The sequence below is a fragment of the Ovis aries genome, chromosome 6 (assembly GCF_016772045.2).
Source record: "Ovis aries strain OAR_USU_Benz2616 breed Rambouillet chromosome 6, ARS-UI_Ramb_v3.0, whole genome shotgun sequence".
NCBI classification, from domain to species: domain Eukaryota; kingdom Metazoa; phylum Chordata; class Mammalia; order Artiodactyla; family Bovidae; genus Ovis; species Ovis aries.
The window spans coordinates 65924757-65942608 of NC_056059.1; the positions used below are offsets into that span (position 1 = coordinate 65924757).

Here is a 17852-nt window from a genome sequence, read left to right on the forward strand (position 1 = left end):
TTAAAAAAAAAAAATTGTATCCTTAAAAAAACTTTTTCTTTTAAACTGCAAAAAAACTTGTTAACAATCATGAATGAATGAATACTTAATGTGTGTTCAGTATTTCCCAGGTACTGGGGATTCAATGACAAATTTGACAAATTAGATTCCAGTTCTTTCCTCTATTGGAGCTTTGAATTTATGGTCCCTATCTAACAGGAAGGGAATTAGTCTGCTCTTCATTTGTCTGTCCCTTCATCATTCAGTTCTCACTTAAAGTATATTTCCTGCTGTTTTTCATGGCACCTCGGAGGCTGTTGGCTGCTTCAGAATGAAGCTGAACATCTCTTTCCCAGCCACTGGCTGCCAGAAGCTCATTGAAGTGGATGATGAACAAAAATTTCATACCTTCTACAAGAAGCGTATGGCCACAGAAGTTGCTGCTGACGCTCTGGGTGAAGAATAGCAGGGTTATGTGGTCCGAGCCAGTGGCGGAACGCTAAGCAGGGTTTCCCCATGAAGCAGGGTGTCTTGACCCATGGCCAGGTTTGCCTGCTACTGAGTAAGGGGCATTCCTGTTACAGACCAAGGAGGACTGGAGAAAGCGCAAATCTGTATGGGGTTGCATTGTGGATGCCAATCTGAGTGTTCTCAATTTGGTCATCGTGAAAAAAGGGGAGAAAGATATTCCTGGACTCACTGATACTGATACTACAGTGCCTCATCACCTGGGTCCAAAAGAGCTAGCAGAATCCGCAAACTTTTCAGTCTCTCTAAAGAAGATGATGTCCGCCAGTATGTTGTGTGAAAGCCCCTAAACAAAGAGGGTAAGAAAAATAGGACTAAAGCACCCAAGATGCAGCGTCTCGTGCCTCCACGAGTTCTGCAACACAAATGCCGGCATATTGCTCTGAAGAAACAGCGTACTAAGAAAAATAAAGAAGAGGCTGCAGAATATGCTAAACTTTTGACCAAGAGAATGAAGGAGGCCAAAGAAAAAATGGCAGGAACAGATTGCTAAGAGATGGAGGCTGCATCAGCTAATGAGTCAGCTCTTTGTATAAAGTGGCCAAAGTTTTGCAGCTTCAGCTTCAGCATGAGTCTTTCCAATAAATATTCAGGACTAATTTCCTTTAGGATTGACTGGTTTGATATCTTTGCAGTCCAACGGTCAAGAGTCAAGAGTCTTCTCCATCACCACAGTTCAAAAGCATCAATTCTTTGGCGCTCAGCCTTCTTCATGGTCCAAAATCATCAATTCTTCAGTGCTCATCCTTAGTCATGGTCCAACCCTCACATCCATACGTGACTACTGGAAAAGCCATAGCTTTGACTATACAGACCTCTGTCAAAAAGTAATGTCTCTACTTTTTAATATGCTGTCTAGATTTGTCATAACTTTTCTTCCAAGGAGCAATGTTGTCTTTTAATTTCATGGCTACAGTTACCATCTGCAGTGATTTTGAAGCCCAAGAAAATAGAGTCTGTCACTGTTTCCATTATTTCCCCCATCTATTTGCCATGATGGAGAAGGAAATGGTAACCCACTCCAGTATTCTGGCCTGGAGAATTCCATGGACAGATGAACCTGGTGGGCTACAGTCCATGGGGTCACAAGAGTCAGACCTGACTAACTAATACAGCACACACAATTTGCCATGAAGTGGTGGGACTGGATGCCATGATATTAGTTTTTTGAATGTTGAGTTTTAAGCCAACTTATTCACTCTCCTTTTTTACCTTCATCAAGAAGCTCTTTAGTTCCTCTTTGCTTTCTGCCATAAGGGTGTGTCATCTGCATGTCTGAGCTTATTGATATTTCTCCCAGAAATCTTTATTCAAGCTTGTGCTTCATCCAGCCCAGCATTTCTCATTTTGTATTCTGCATATATAAGAATTCTAGTCTTTTTTTTTCCTGACCACTGTTTCCACAAGTGACCCTACAAAGAAAAATAACTATGTACAATCAGTTATTCTCTAGCAGTCCTCATTCTTCTGAGTTTACTTCTGCCATTAAATAAGTTTTTCCATTCATTCTCTCAAAGAATGTATTTTTTGTGTGAGTTTGATATTGGCAGTGTGGGCGCAGGAGGGCCGAGAGGAGATACTCAAGGTCAGCAGGGGCGGCCATGAGGAGATACCCCTTGTCCAAGGTAAGGAGCAGTGGCTGCGCTTTGCTGGAACAGCCGTGAAGAGATACCCCATGACCAAGGTAAGAGAAACCCAAGTAACACGGTGGGTGTTGTGACAGGGCATCAGAGGGCAGACACACTGAAACCATAATCACAGAAAACTAGCCAATCTGATCACACAGACCACAGCCTTGTCTAACTCAATGAAACTAAGCCATGCCATGTGGGGCCACCCAAGACAGGTGGGTCATGGTGGAGAGGTCTGACAGACTGTGGTCCACTGGAGAAGGGAATGGCAAACCACTTCAGTATTCTTGCCGTGAGAACCCCATGAACACTATGAAAATGCAAAATGATAGGATACTGAAAGAGGAACTCCCCAGATTGGTAGGTGCCCAATATGCTACTGGAGATCAGTGGAGAAATAACTCCAGAAAGAATAAAGGGATGGAGCCAAAGCAAAAACAATACCCTGTAGTGAATGAGAGTGGTGATAGGAGCAAGGTCTGATGTCTGTAAAGAGCAATATTGCAAAGGAACCTGGAATGTCAGGTCCATGAATCAAGGCAAATTGGAAGTGGTCAAACAGGAGATGGCAAGAGTGAACGTCAACATTCTAGGAATCAGCGAACTAAAATGGACTGAAATGGGTGAATTTAACTCAGATGACCATTATATCTACTACAGTGGGCAGGAATCCCTTAAGAAATGGAGTAGCCATCATGGTCAACAAAAGAGTCCGAAATGCAGTATTTGGATGCAATCTCAAAAACGACAGAATGATCTCTGTTTGTTTCCAAGGCAAACCATTCAATATCACAGTAATCCAAGCCTAGCCCTAATGAGTAACGCTGAATAAGTTAAAGTTGAACAGTTTTGCAAAGACCTGCAAGACCTTTTATAACTAACACCCAAAAAAGATGTCCTTTCCATTATAGGGGACTGGAGTGCAAAAGTAAGAAGTCAAGAAACACCTGGAGTAACAGGCAAATTTGGCCTTGGAGTATGGAAAGAAGCAGGGCAAAGGCTAATAGAGTTTTGCCAAGAGATTGCCTGGTCATAGCAAACACTCTCTTCCAACAGCACAAGACTCTACACATGGACATCACCAGATGGTCAACACCGAAATCAGATTGATTATATTCTGTGCAGCCAAAGATGGAGAAGCTCTATACAGTCAGCACAAATAAGACCGGGAGCTGACTGTGGCTCAGATCATAAACTTATTATGCCAAACTCAGATTTAAATTGAAGAAAATGGGGAAAACCACTGGACCATTCAGGTATGACTTAAATCAAATCCCTTATGATTGTACAGTGGAAATGAGAAATAGATGTAAGGGACTAGATCTGATAGAGTGCCTGATGAATTATGGACAGAGGTTCATGACATTGTACAGGAGACAGGAATCAAGACCATCCCCGTAGAAAAGAAATGCAAAAAAGCAAAATGGCTGTCTGAGGAAGCCTTACAAATAGCTGTGAAAAGAAGAGAAGTGAAAAGCAAAGGAGAATGTCTGCTTATTCAGATACAAGCATCTGAATGCAGAGTTCCAAAGAACAGCAAGGAGAGATAAGAAAGCCTTCCTTAGTGACCAATGCAAAGAAATAGAGGGAAACAACAGAATGGGAAAGACTAGAGATCTCTTCAAGAAAATCAGAGATACCAAGGGAACGTTTCATGCAAAGATGGGCTTGATAAAGGACAGAAATGGTATGGACCTAACAGAAGCAGAAGATATTAAAAAGAGGTGGCAAGAATACACAGGAGAACTGTACAAAAAAGAGCTTCACAACCCAGATAATCACGATGGTGTGATCACTCATCTAGAGCCAGACATCCTGGAATGTGAAGTCAAGTGGGCCTTAGAAATCATCACTACGAACAAAGCTAGTGGAGGTGATGGCATTCCAGTTGAGCTATTTCAAATCCTGAAAGATGATGCTGTGAAAGTGCTGCACTCAATATGCCAGCAAATTTGAAAACTCGGCAGTGGCCACAGGACTGGAAAAGGTCAGTTTTCATTCCAATCCCAAAGAAAGGCAATGCCAAAGAACCCTCAAACTACCACATAAATGCACTCATCTCACATGCTAGTAAGGTAATGCTCAAAATTCTCCAAGCCAGGCTTCAGCAGTACATGAACTGTGAACTTCCAGATGTTCAAGCTGGTTTCAGAAAAGGCAAAGGAACCAGAGATCAAATTGCCAACATCTGCTGGATCATGGAAAAAGCAAGAGAGTTCCAGAAAACATCTATTTCTGCTTTATTGACTACGCCAAAGCCTTTGACTGTGTGGATCACAATCAACAGTGGAAAATTCTGAAAGAGATGGGAATACCAGACCACTTTACTTGCCTCTTGAGAAACCTATATGCAGGTCAGGAAGCAACAGTTAGACTGGAAATAGAACAAGAGATTGGTTCCAAATAGGAACAGGAATACATCAAGGCTGTATATTGTCACCCTGCTTATTTAACTTCTATGCAGAGTACATCATGAGAAACGCTGGGCTGGAAGAAGCACAAGCTGGAATCAAGATTGCCAGGAGAATTATCAATAACCTCAGATATGCAGACGACACCACGCTTATGGCAGAACCTGTAGAGGAACTAAAACGCCTCTTGATGAAAGTGAAAGAAGGGAGTGAAAAGTTGGCTTAAAGCTCAACATTCAGAAAATGAAGATCATGGCATGTGGTCTTATCCTTCATGGGAAATAGATGGGGAAACAGTGGAAACAGTGTCAGACTTTAGTTTTGGGACTCCAAAATCACTGCAGAAGGTGACTACAGCCATGAAATTAAAAGACACTTACTCCTTGGAAGAAAAGTTATGACCAGCCTAGATAGCATATTCAAAAGCAGAGACATCACTTTGTCAACAAAGGTCCGTCTAGTCAAAGCTATGGTTTTTCCAGTGGTCATGTATGGATGTGAGAGTTGGACTGTGAAGAAGGCTGAGCGCCAAAGAATTGATGCTTTTGGACTGTGGTGTTGGAGAAGACTCTTGAGAGTCCCTTGGCCTGCAAGGAAATCCAACCAGTCCATTCTAAAGGAGATCAGTCCTGGGTGTTCATTGGAAGGACTGATGCTAAAGCTGAAATTCCAATACTTTGGCCACCTCATATGAAGAGTTGACTCATTGGAAAAGATTCTGATGCTGGGAGGGATTAGGGGCAGGAGGTGAAGGGGACGACCGAGGATGAGATGGCTGGATGGCATCACCGACTCGATGCACATGAGTCTGAGTGAACTCCGGGAGTTGGTGACGGACAGGGAGGCCTGGCGTGCTGTGATTCATGGGGTCACAAAGAGTCGGACACAACTGAGTGACTGAACTGAATGGAATAGGAGATAACTGTGGGATGACTAAAGATGGTAGGTCAAATTGTATCCCATTTTCTCTCTCTCTAAATCGTGGCCCATTATTCCTTCCTGCATGTGTGAGTGCTCAGTCTCCAAGTGTGTGCACTCTTTGGAATTCATGTAACCCTCCAGCCTCCTCTGCCCATGGAATTCTCCAGACAAGAATACTGGAGTGAGTTGCCATTTCCTACTCCAGAGTATCTTCCCGACCCACGGATTGAACCCACATCTCCTCTGTCTCTTGCATTGGCAGACAGACTTTTTATCACTGGGCCACATGAAAAGTTCTTATTCCCTCCTGCCTCTGAGTTTTCCCAGTGAGCTTATTTAAATGGTAAAGCAATAGATCGCAAATGAAAACACAAGAAATTGTTGCTTAATAGGCAACTTACAATATCTAGTATACTTGCGGAAGATTTAGCAGTTTCAGATTAACTCAAACTATTTCTAACATAATAAGCACTCACAAATTTGTAAGGTAATGAGTCTGTTCTGCCATTTTCAAGTTTATATACATTAGTGAAATGTCACCTAAAAAGAATAAAAGTGGGCCGTTTTCAACTTTACTTTGCCACTTGTAGTCTGAATTTTTTTGGTTTCCTAATGTCTTCTGCAGTTGCTTAATTTCTTCACACTTCAGCGGTCATGGTTAATTCATGTCACATAGCTGTTGGGAATGGACTGACCTGAAAACTGCCCAAGTCATTGAATGAAGAGTAATTCTGTAAAGACAATTAAATATCAGAGAATTTTTCTCAGGGAGGGTTGAGTTAAGGTCTTTTACAGTGTCCTTGTAAGTTTAACTGTTCTTGGCATTCCAATGTCACCTAACTTGAAATGTGATGAGGTGTAGAAACTCTTTCCTGTGTGCACTATATTTACATTTCTTTCAAAACCTTCCTTATAAATGTAATATGCTCTGTTTGGAACTGCTTAGCCATAGTTCTGTTGGTAAATTATTTGCAAAACGGTTTTCTTATCTGTAAAATATTTAGTTGGCACAAGATGCTCAGGAAGTTCTAACATCCTGCCAGAGCACAGGTTGCTAACACATGACAAGCATCGTATTATTCCTACTTAAGAATCTGGCTTCCAGGTACCTGTGGTACAAGATGAAATCCCTTTATGTGTATCTCAAGTTTCTCCACCTTCTACAGGTGCTCTTCCTCATGTTATTGCTCATATCTCTGATACACAAACATGATCCACACTCACGGGGTGGTTCAAGATTTGGTTTACCTTTCAGGGACCATAACTAAGTGACATTCAAAATGTGGCCCATGTTCCTGGGCTGATACCTGAGCTGTTTCTTATAGGCTGTGATAGTGTGAGTTGAGGAACCAAAAAGGATTCAGACATTTCTACAGTAATTTGGCATGGCCGTGACATTCAAGCACATGATCAGTGCATTTGTCTTTTTGCAGTTTTCATACTTCCAAACTGGCTCTGTGGGTAGCATAAAGCAGGGCGTGCAGGCTGGTCACACTCACCCAAACCACGTTACAGTCTGTAACTACTGAGTCTGACCAAATTTATAGAAATATATGAGAACATCTCAATGTATACTTATATTTTTGACATTTTTAGAATTGGTTTAATTTTTAATCAAACCTGGTTTCAGATTTCAGTTTAATATTCTTAGCTAAATTAGGGAAGAAATTTTTGTTATTTTAAATTCTAATTTAATTATGGTGATGCAGGACATCAGACATTTTTGTCAAGATACACCTTTTCAAAATACAGCAACAGTCATAAACTAAATTATGGTTGTGAATGAATGAAGATCAAAAATGTTTCTATTATACTATATATACTATTATATTATACTACATAGTATACTATATACTGTATTATAAAGCCTGTTTAGCATCCATAATAGATGATGAAGTTCCAACATTAAAATGTTCTACCTAATGTGCTGGCTAATGGGGCAAGGGAAACAATGAGACTTAAATAGCTTTTAAATTCAAAACATAAAGAAAAATTAAAAACCAAAAGTGCTCTATAAAAAAAGAAATAGTAATGAGTTTAAAAGGTGATGGAAAAAATGTTTAATATATTATATGTAACCATTAGTATGTGGTGAATTTATTATAAGTAGCTCTGTGAGTTGCTAACACTAAGAGCATATGTATACTTAACTGCTGAATTTTTAATGCAAGACCACTCCTCAGGCATTAGCATGAAAAACAGTGGGTGGAACTTCAGCAAAGAAGATAGTTCAAGTACAAATTTTCAGTGACACTATACATCAACTTAAGAAACAAACTGCTGCTGCTAAGTCGCTTCAGTCATGTCCCACTCTGTGCGACCCCATAGACAGCAGCCCACCAGGCTCCCGGGTCCTTGGGATTCTCCAGGCAAGCACACTGGAGTGGGTTGCCATTTCCTTCTCCAATGCATGAAAGTGAAAAGTCAAAGTGAAGTCGCTCAGTCGTGTCCGACTCTTCGCGACCCCATGGACTGCAGCCTACCAGACTCCCCCGTCCATGAGATTTTTCCAGGCAAGAGTACTGGAGTGGGTTGCCATTTCATTCTCCTTAAGAAACAAACTAATGACATGGGATACTAACTCAGAGGATAAGTAAAGCTAGTAAAATACTTTTTAATGCAGTTTTTAAAATCTAGAGATATTCTTAGCATGACAGTCTTTTCAGTATAAGTGCAATTTGCCTGAACACTTTTTAGCTTCATTGTTAAAAAAACACAACTATACATGAAGTGCATAAAAACAGTTTGGAGTTCAAATCTTGTGTAGGAATATGCTCTTGCTATAGTTCCAAAGATAAGGAAGCATTCTGGAGTAATTAGCCAGTTTTTCTGGTTCTAGAGTATTAATCCCCACAACTCCTTACTTCATTGGAATGCTTTGATATTATAAAAGAAAAATGTTAGCTCCACTAAATAATGTGTTTGCATATGTGCATGCTAAACCACTTCAGTCATGTCTGACTCTTTGAGACCTCACAGACTGTAGCCGTTGAAGCTCCTCTGTCCATGGAATTCTCCAGGCAAGAATACTGGAGTGGGTTGCCCTGCGCTCCTCAAGTGGATCCTCCCAACCCAGGGCTCGAACCCACATTTCTTACTCTCCTGCATTGGCAGGTGGGTTCTTACCACTAGTGCCACCTGGGAAGCCCAAGTAATGTGTTTAGGATGTAGTAAAAAATTATGACAGTAGAAACTGAAATTTCAAATTTCAGATTATTTTCTTTATTAGGAAATAACATGAAAACTGATCACAAAGTATTGTTGCATTTTTTTAAGTACAATAGCCATCAAGGAGAAAAGCTCTGTAGAAAATATTTGGAGGACAGAAAGAAACAGTATACGGTACGGAAAAACAAAATTTAATGTCAATATATTCAAATCATAAATTGAGCCTCAAGACATGTTGCTTGTTTGGACTTTGGAGCTTTTAGTGATCTTAATACATTCATGCAATGGAAAAATGCAATATGTTTTTCATGGCAGATAAGTCTTATAGGTAAAAATCAAAGGTGAGAATCTTTTGAGAAAAAAGTGTTATTATGTGGTCCAGCATTTAATAGCAATTATTAAGCAAGCAGGTAATGATCTTGATAAATTTTATCTGTGGAAAGTTATCAATAAGGACCTCATGAATTTGATAGAATGATATAAATTAATTTTCCATCAAAAGAATATTCACTTATCATATATTAATGGAATCTAAACTCTGTTTTATCATAAGTTAAATTAAGTTTGGCAATAACTTGCAGGATAAAATGTTGGCACTAGCTGCTGATGAAGCATTTAGGATGTTTTGAAAATATAGCATCCTGGATAAAAGTTAAAAATGAATACCTTGAGCTTGCTGAAATTACTTTAAAACCACTTTCACAGCTATCAACATATTGTTGTGAGTCTGATTTCTCCACAGTTCGTTTATTTACTTATTTATTTATTTATTTATTTTTGCTGCCCTGTGTGGCTTGTGGGATTTCCCTGACCAGGAATAGAACCTGAGTCCCCAGCTATGGAAGGGCAGAGCCCTAACAACTGGACTATCAGGTAATTTTATTTACAATGAATTGATTAAAAAACTGAAATAGTTTACATATGTCATTCTCTATAAATAAGAGTTGTTTTTGAGAGAACCTATATTTGATAAATTAATAAGCAAGGAACAAATTTATTGTTACTTTAAAAATGTTATATTTTGATGTGTAGGATATTTCTTCAAGGGGTGAAATAGGTACTTAATACAGAGAATTTCTATTTTACTCATAACTTTTCATTTCTGTTATGACACTACAGGTTCAAATGTAACAGTGATTTTCCGTCTGAATCACAGTGATGCAACTTTCAACGAACAATGTACATTTTTTTTTCCTTGTAATGTGTTTTGATTGTATTTGTTAAACGTAATTTTTCTCTTGAATATAATAACAACTTGGCTTGTATTGGTTTTAATTTCATCTTCCTAGTAATTTATTTTATTGAATTTTAGAAAAGTGTAAGTTTGCAACAGAAATGCAATTTTTCAAAAAATGTATTTTTTTGCTCTAGATAATTGAGCAGTGTCCTATATTTCTCTTCTTACCATGATTGATACCGTGCTGGGAACACAGGAAATGCTCAGCAAATAACTGTATATATATAGATTTATATCAATCAATGGGGTTATATTTTCTAAAGGGAATAATTCCCCCTAGTGGATAACTGTACTATAGAGAGATTCTTTTTCTCTGCCAGTTTCCAGCGCTAAGAATCATTAAAGTACACAACAGGAATCTTACCATTGTCACTGTTCTATTCTAATGCTTCAGCAATGTCAAGCTATCTATTCCTTTCTGGAGAAAGTACCGAAGGCAAGCCACAGCATCAGGCTTCAAGCAAGTGGAAAGAACAGTGTTTGGTAACCTCTTAATAGGGACATGGACAGGTGTACCTGGCCAGTAATATCTTAACTGTGATACTGACCAACAAATTTCAACTCTGGATCCATGTAAGGGTTTGGCTCTTTAAGATACCCTATCAAAATGAAATAACTCTGAACACTTAGCTTGTCATTGTTTTATGGTTTATGTAACTGTAAGAGGAAAGGGGGAAGTAGGGTTTTAGAGATAGGATTCATCAGCTCCATAATTTCTTTGTGAAAGTATATTACCTCCCACAGAATCATACAGCCTGATCTCATCTCCTAGTTCTATCTGTACTGCACAAGGAGAGGGTAGTTCCCTGTTTGTTTTCACAGCTGCCTCAGTTATTTGATTGTATCTCCTAGTTAAAACCAAAACAGAACTGTCAGGATAAATTATATACATAGATACATGTATATATGCATGTGCATGCTCAGTTGCTTCGGTGTGTCTGACTCTCCAGGCAAGAATACTGGAGTGGGTTGCACACTCTCCTCCAGGGGATATTCCCCACCCAGGGATCAACCCATGACTTCTGCATTGCAGGCAGATTCTTTACCACTGAGTCCTCTGAAACAACTGTAAAAAATAAACAATCAAATAAAAGTAAATTTCTGATACTCGTGATAAACCTTAAACCTGAACAAAACTCATATTTGTACTTATTTTTCTTTTAGATTTTAAGCATCATATTAAATACTAACATGCTGTATTTCATATTAGTCTGATATTAGACAAAGATTCATTCTCCTTCATAGTAAATTTCCACCTTTTTTCTTGAAGAATTGAATTCTTTCCCAGTGGTTTGTGATATTTTCCTACAAGTTGGAAACTTGGACCATGTGAAATGTTCTTTTGAAAATTTGGGATTTCCTATTTTCATGAATTTAATTTAGCTTTGCTAAATTTAAGAGAAAAACTTTTATTACCAAGGAATAATTCCTGGGTTATTTAAGAGCTGGGTAGCTTTTTCCTTGAGAGACTGTAATATTGGTATAAATCATCCAATTTTTGCCATGTCCTACAACACACTTGACATCACAAGTCACTGTCTATTTTTACTGCCAACCAAGTCGCAGTACTGAAAATTGTAATACCAAGGCAGATGTAGTAAAAGATACCAATGTGTGAATAAATCTCAGAAAACTCTAAACCCTCTGGTGAGCAAGGCAGAGTACTTCTAAGCAAAGGAGTGGGATCTGCAAGGATAATGTGGATAATTCTTCAAAAATTCAAAAATGTGAATGAGCATGATGTCATAGCAAACTGTACAAAGTTCCATATTCCTCCAAATAAAGCAAGTACAATTTCCTCTTTTCTCTAAATCCTTATACAACTAAAGCAATACCATAGAATAACTGAAAATATCAAAGACTGTGATGTGATCAGAACATTTCTTTAAAAGAATAAAAGCATATAGGAATTCTGCTACCTTTTTTTTTTTTTTTGAAGATTTAACATTAGGAAACCAGTCAAGCTGAGATTTTGTTTGACCAAAGTTAAACAAAAGAATATTTATGAAAGGGCAAAATGAAACAATATCCCAAGTCTCTGCATTTAATTGTTAGTTTCATCCAGAAATATAAAGTTATCCTTATGGAAGTTCATTGGGGAAATGGCAAAAGCAAACTGAAACAGCTAATGGTCCTTGATATCCTCTTTAGTACCTATATTACATATAATGTCTGTACTCCAGTATTTGGGGGTTAGAGAAAACTTTTGCTTTAGACATTTTCATGTGTGAAATCAGTCTTAGAGAAATCACTTTCTGATCTAGTCCAAATAAGAATTACTCTTTGTCTTTAAGACTTTAAGTGACTAGAACAATTATACTGCATAAAATTTTAATCAAAGTCAGCTCTTTTACATAAAACTTTTAATCAAAGTCTTGTGTTCGACACCCTTGGGTTATTTCAGGGCTCCTATAAGGGGCAATTGAGCATGCTCATTTCATTCCTGAAGTGACAAGGTAGATGTCATTACTATTCCATAGATTTCTTACCTTTTCCAATTGCATGAACCACGTATGCACTTTTTCTCTAAATGTGAATACTTATTGCAGTGAATTTATTTGCATATGTGCATAAGTGAATTATACATGGTTTTCAATAACCTACCATTAATATTCCTTAGAGAATGGCATTCGTTCTCTTTTCTTAACTTTTCAGTTCAGTTCAGTTCAGTTCAGTCGCTCAGTCATGTCTGACCCTTTGCAACCAGCAGCACGCCAGGCCTCCCTGTCGATCACCAACTCCTGGAGTCCACCCAAACCCATGTCCATCAAGTCGGTGATGCCATCCAGCCATCTCATCCTCTGTCATCCCCTTCTCCTGTCTTCAATCTTTCCCAGCATCAGGGTCTTTGCAAATGAGTCAGCTCTTTGTATCAGGTGGCCAAAGTATTGGAGTTTCAGCATGAACATCAGTCCCTCCAGTGAACACCCAGGAATGATCTCTTTTAGGATGGACTCCTTGGATCTCCTTGCAGTCCAAGGGACTCTCAAGAGCCTTCTCCAACACCACACTTCAAAAGCATCAATTCTTCAGTGCTCATTTTTCTTTATAGTTCAAATCTCACATCCATACATGACTACTGGAAAACCATAGCCTTGACTAGACGGACCTTTGTTAACAAAGTAATGTCTCTACTTTTTAATATGCTGTCTAGGTTGATCATAACTTTCTTTTCAAGGAGTAAGTGTCTTTTAATTTCATGGCTGCAATCACCATTTGCAGTGATTCTGGAGCCCAGAAAAATAAACTCAACCACTGTTTCCACTGTCACCCCATCTATTTGCCATGAAGTGATGGGACTGGATGCCATGATCTGAGTTTTCTGAATGTTGCGTTTTAAGCCAACTTTTTCACTCTCCCCTTTCCCTTTCATCAAGAGGCCTTTAGTTCCTCTTCACTTTCTGCTATAAGGGTGGTGTCCTCTGTATATCTGAGGTTATTGATGTTTCTCCCGGCAATCTTGATTCCAGCTTGTTCTTCTTCCAGCCCAGCGTTTCTCATGATGTACTCTGCATAGAAGTTAAATAAGCAGGGTGAGAATATACAGCCTTGATGTACTCCTTTTCCTATTTGGAACCAGTCTGTTGTTCTATATCCAGTTCTAGCTGTTGCTTGCTGACCTGCATACAGGTTTCTCAAGAGGCAGATCAGGTGGTCTGGTATTCCCATCTCTTTCAGCATTTTCCACAATTTATTGTGATCCACATGTCAAAGGCTTTGGCATAGTCAATAAAGCAGAAATAGATGTTTTTCTGGAACTCTCTTGCTTTTTCGATGATCCAGTAGATGTTGGCAATTTGATCTCTGGTTCTTCTGTCTTTTCTAAAACCAGCTTGAACATCTGGAGGTTCATGGTTCACATATTGCTGAAGCCTGGCTTGGAGAATTTTGAGCATTACTTTAGTAGCGTTTGAGATGAGTGCAATTGTATATTAGTGTTAATCATTATATAGAACCTGCCAATATTACCTATTATCATGTCAATGTTAATGGAAAAGAGAAACAAGTTAGGACAGTTTAGATATAGAAAAGTGTTTCTATAAGAAACTGTGGAGAGTTTTGACTGAGAGAAGACGCAGTGGCCTCTTTCCTCAGCAAGTAGATCCTTTTTAGATAAGTCTCATGTCTTAGCAAACTTTATAGTTTAATATCCTCTTTCATCACTTCTAGTAGCACTCTTCTGTAATCTAATAACTGAAGTGCTTCTGAGGCAGGAGGCAGATGGACCCTCCCAGGGTAAATTGATTGGAGATTCATTTCCTATGGACAAAAACTCCAAGACAAAAATAGCAGAACAATTAAGATGAGGAGGCTGGGCCCTGCCCAGACCACATATTTTTTGTTCTGAAATCAAGAAACCTCTGAGACCACACATGCATAGAAAAGTTTCCTTGCAGGCCAACAGGGAGCAATGATAAGGGATGATATATCCAGATGCCTTTTTGGTAAAATCCATCTTGGCTAAGAGATGCATGTGCACACCTACAATATACCAAAAGGATCTGTGAACCCAGCAAATCAAAATGATTGGCCAAAGGACACATGGACAAAATACCCCATAAAAGTCATTCAAACTGCCACAAGGATGCAACTCAGTGACTCTCTCTAACTCATGGTCTGTCCACACGTACTGTGCTTTTTTCCCTCTCTTAATAAATACTTTACTTGCTTCACTACTTTCCTTCTTTGGGGAAGTTCTTTTCAGTAAAGCCAAAGGCTTTCACTTGACACTTTCCCTTGTCACTGATCACTGGTCTAGTGGCTGAGATCTGGAACTATCACCACCTCAATCTCTTGCTGGAAACCCAAGCTCTGCTCCAGCCATTGCAGGCTGAGACCACCCAAGATCACTTCTAAAGAGGGTGTTATTTGGGGTATGTGAAATGTTTATTTATATCTAAGATATCTTATATATATCTTATTTATATCTATAGATTCATATCTTAGATAGATATTTTCAGTTAATTCAGACTATTGGATAAAGAGTGGGGCAAAATTCATTGTGCTAATATTATTTCCCATCACTTCATGGGAAATAGATGGGGAAACAGTGGATACAATGTCAGACTTTATTTTGGGGGGCTCCAAAATCACTGCAGATGGTGACTGCAGCCATGAAATTCAAAGACGCTTACCCCTTGGAAGAAAAGTTATGACCAACCTACATAGCATATTCAAAAGCAGAAACATTACTTTGCTAACTAAGGTCCATCTAGTCAAGGCTATGGTTTTTCCTGTGGAAATGTATGGATGTAAGAGTTGGACTGTGAAGAAGGCTGAGCACCGAAGAATTGATGCTTTTGAACTGTAGTGTTGGAGAAGACTCTTGAGAGTCCCTTGGACTGCAAGGAGATCCAACCAGTCCATTCTGAAGGAGATCAGCCCTGGGATTTCTTTGGAAGGAATGATGCTAAAGCTGAAGTTCCAGTACTTTGGCCACCTCATGTGAAGAGTTGGCTCATTGGAAAAGACTCTGATGCTGGGAGGGATTGGGGGCAGGAGGAGAAAGGGACGACAGAGGATGAGATGGCTGGATGGCATCACAGACTCGATGGACATGAGTTTGAGTGAACTCCGGGAGTTGGTGATGGACAGGGATGCCTGGCGTGCTGCGATTCATGGGGTCACAAAGAGTTGGACACGACTGAGCGACTGAACTGAACTGAACTGAACATAATTTCCACATAATAAACCCATTCTCAATTTTTATCAGTTCAAATTACCAAAAACAAAGAGTTAAATTATTTTAGACAATGCGAAAAGGAAATGTCTTGGCAATATTTAGAAAGGAATGTATCTATATTTACTGAAATGCCTAAGGGAATTTATGAAATTTATAAACAACTTTTCTTGAAAAATGATTGTATGCCACCCACAGTATACTATAAAAATTCTAATTTTCCAGCCTTTTTCATTCTGAAACCATTAGCATTCTTCAGTAACACAAAAATTGAAAAACAACAGTTCTTGCCTAATGTTTGACAAAACAGAATTCTGCTACATTATTATAAATTCTTATTTCTATTCTCTGAAAATAATCTAAGATTTCTTTTAAATAGCTAAATTTTTAAAATTCTCTTATTCAGTTTATACTTTCAAAGACCATCCAAAACTAACATCAATCCGTACCTTCCTAAAAGTCAACACAATTTGAATATTTAGAGGTCCTACTATGGTCCTACTACTGAGAATAAAATTTAAAAATTTATCAGGAAACAATATGAATTTGTTAATTAATCAAATGCATATGTATATTCCTTTCTCAACCAAAAAATCTGATGTACTCTTGCAAATTACCAGTCCCTTAAGCATACTTAAGGTATATTGAAAATCTAGTTTATTATATTCTTTATTAAAATTATTGACTTGTCAAAATATGTGGTATGTAGTTCAGTACTAGGAAATATTATCTAAAACAAAATCTAGAAAGAGGAAGAGAGAACTCTTTACTTTTAGGACAAAGTCGTTGTTGTTCAGTTGCTAAGTCCGACTCTTTGCAATCTCATGAACGCAGCATGCTAGGCTCCCCCATGCTTCACTATCTCTTGGAGTTTGCTCAAACTTGTATCTATTGAGTTGATGATGCCATCCAACCATCATCAACCCCTTCTCCTCCTGCCTTCAATCTTTCAAAATAGGAAGGATAATCACTATACTTTTAGTTCTTTCCTTCTCTGAACTAAATTATTTAGATTTCTCTTACCTGACAGACTTGACTAGATGCAAATGTTTGGTACTTTATAGTAATTCCCCCAGTGTCCTTCAATTTGATTTCTGAGCAGATTTAGATTTTTTCTTTTTTCTTCTTAACACAGCAGGAAGCTATGCATTTCCCTACAGACAATTCATGACAACAGCCTAGCTGTGGCTGACTTTAGTCCTTATCCATCTGCATTGAAAATGCTCTCACAAGATTTCTTCTCAATAACCAAAACTTAAGTTTTTTCTCTCCACAATTTTACTGCCACTTACTCTGTATGTTGATGCTACAATACCAGTTCAAACTTACTCTTCTGTTCCTACACCTAATGAAAAAGATTCATCTATCAGCAAAATTGATAAAATCTGTCAGCAAAATGAGTACTGTCTTTCATCTTAATTTTTATTTATTTATTAATTTTTTTGTGCTCACTTTTATTCAATTTAAGGATTTGTATTATTTTATTTATTTTTTTTTAGTTTTTTATTTTTTAAATTTTAAAATCTTTAATTCTTACATGCATTCATTACTTTACAATATTGTATTGGTTTTGCCATACATCAACATGAATCTGCCACAGGTATACATGTGTTCCCCATCCTGAACCCCCCCTCCCTCCTGCCTCCCTGTACCATCCCTCTGGATTGTTTCAGTGCACCAGCCCCAAGCATCCAGTATCATGCATTGAACCTGGACTGGCAATTCATTTCATATATGATATTATACATGTTTTAATGCCATTCTCCCAAATCATCCCACCCTCTCCCTCTCCCACAGAGTCCAAAAGACTGTTCTATACATCTGTGTCTCTTTGCTGTCTCGCATACAGGGTTATCGTTACCATCTTTCTAAATTCCGTATATATGCATTAATATACTGTATTGGTGTTTTTCTTTCTGGCTTACTTCACTCTGTATAATTGGCTCCAGTTTCATCCACCTCAATAGAACTGATTCAAATGTATTATTTTTAATGGCTGAGTCATCTTAATTTTTAAAAGAAATGAATCATAAATGAAAAATTTGGATCTGGTTTATCATTTTCCTTTTGAAAGAAAATAACTTATTTGCTATTTACCGCTTAAGAATAGCTTTAATATTCACACAAGAATTTTCATATAGAAGGGAACTATTTTAAGTGGTATTTATGTCAATGTGAAAATAATAGAATGTTTACTAGAGGCAATAATTTGGAAGAGACCAATCTCCAAATATATTTATAAATGGATTGAGAGTTTTGTAATTAGAGTTCCCAGATCACAATGTTATTGTGGAGTA

General features: G+C 38.2%; 1 pseudogene; it reads left to right on the forward strand.

Annotated features, from left to right (window-relative positions):
• The first annotated feature begins 302 nt into the window (after positions 1 to 302).
• On the forward strand, positions 303 to 1043 carry LOC101112060 (small ribosomal subunit protein eS6-like; annotated as a pseudogene).
• Positions 1044 to 17852: the final 16809 nt, after the last annotated feature.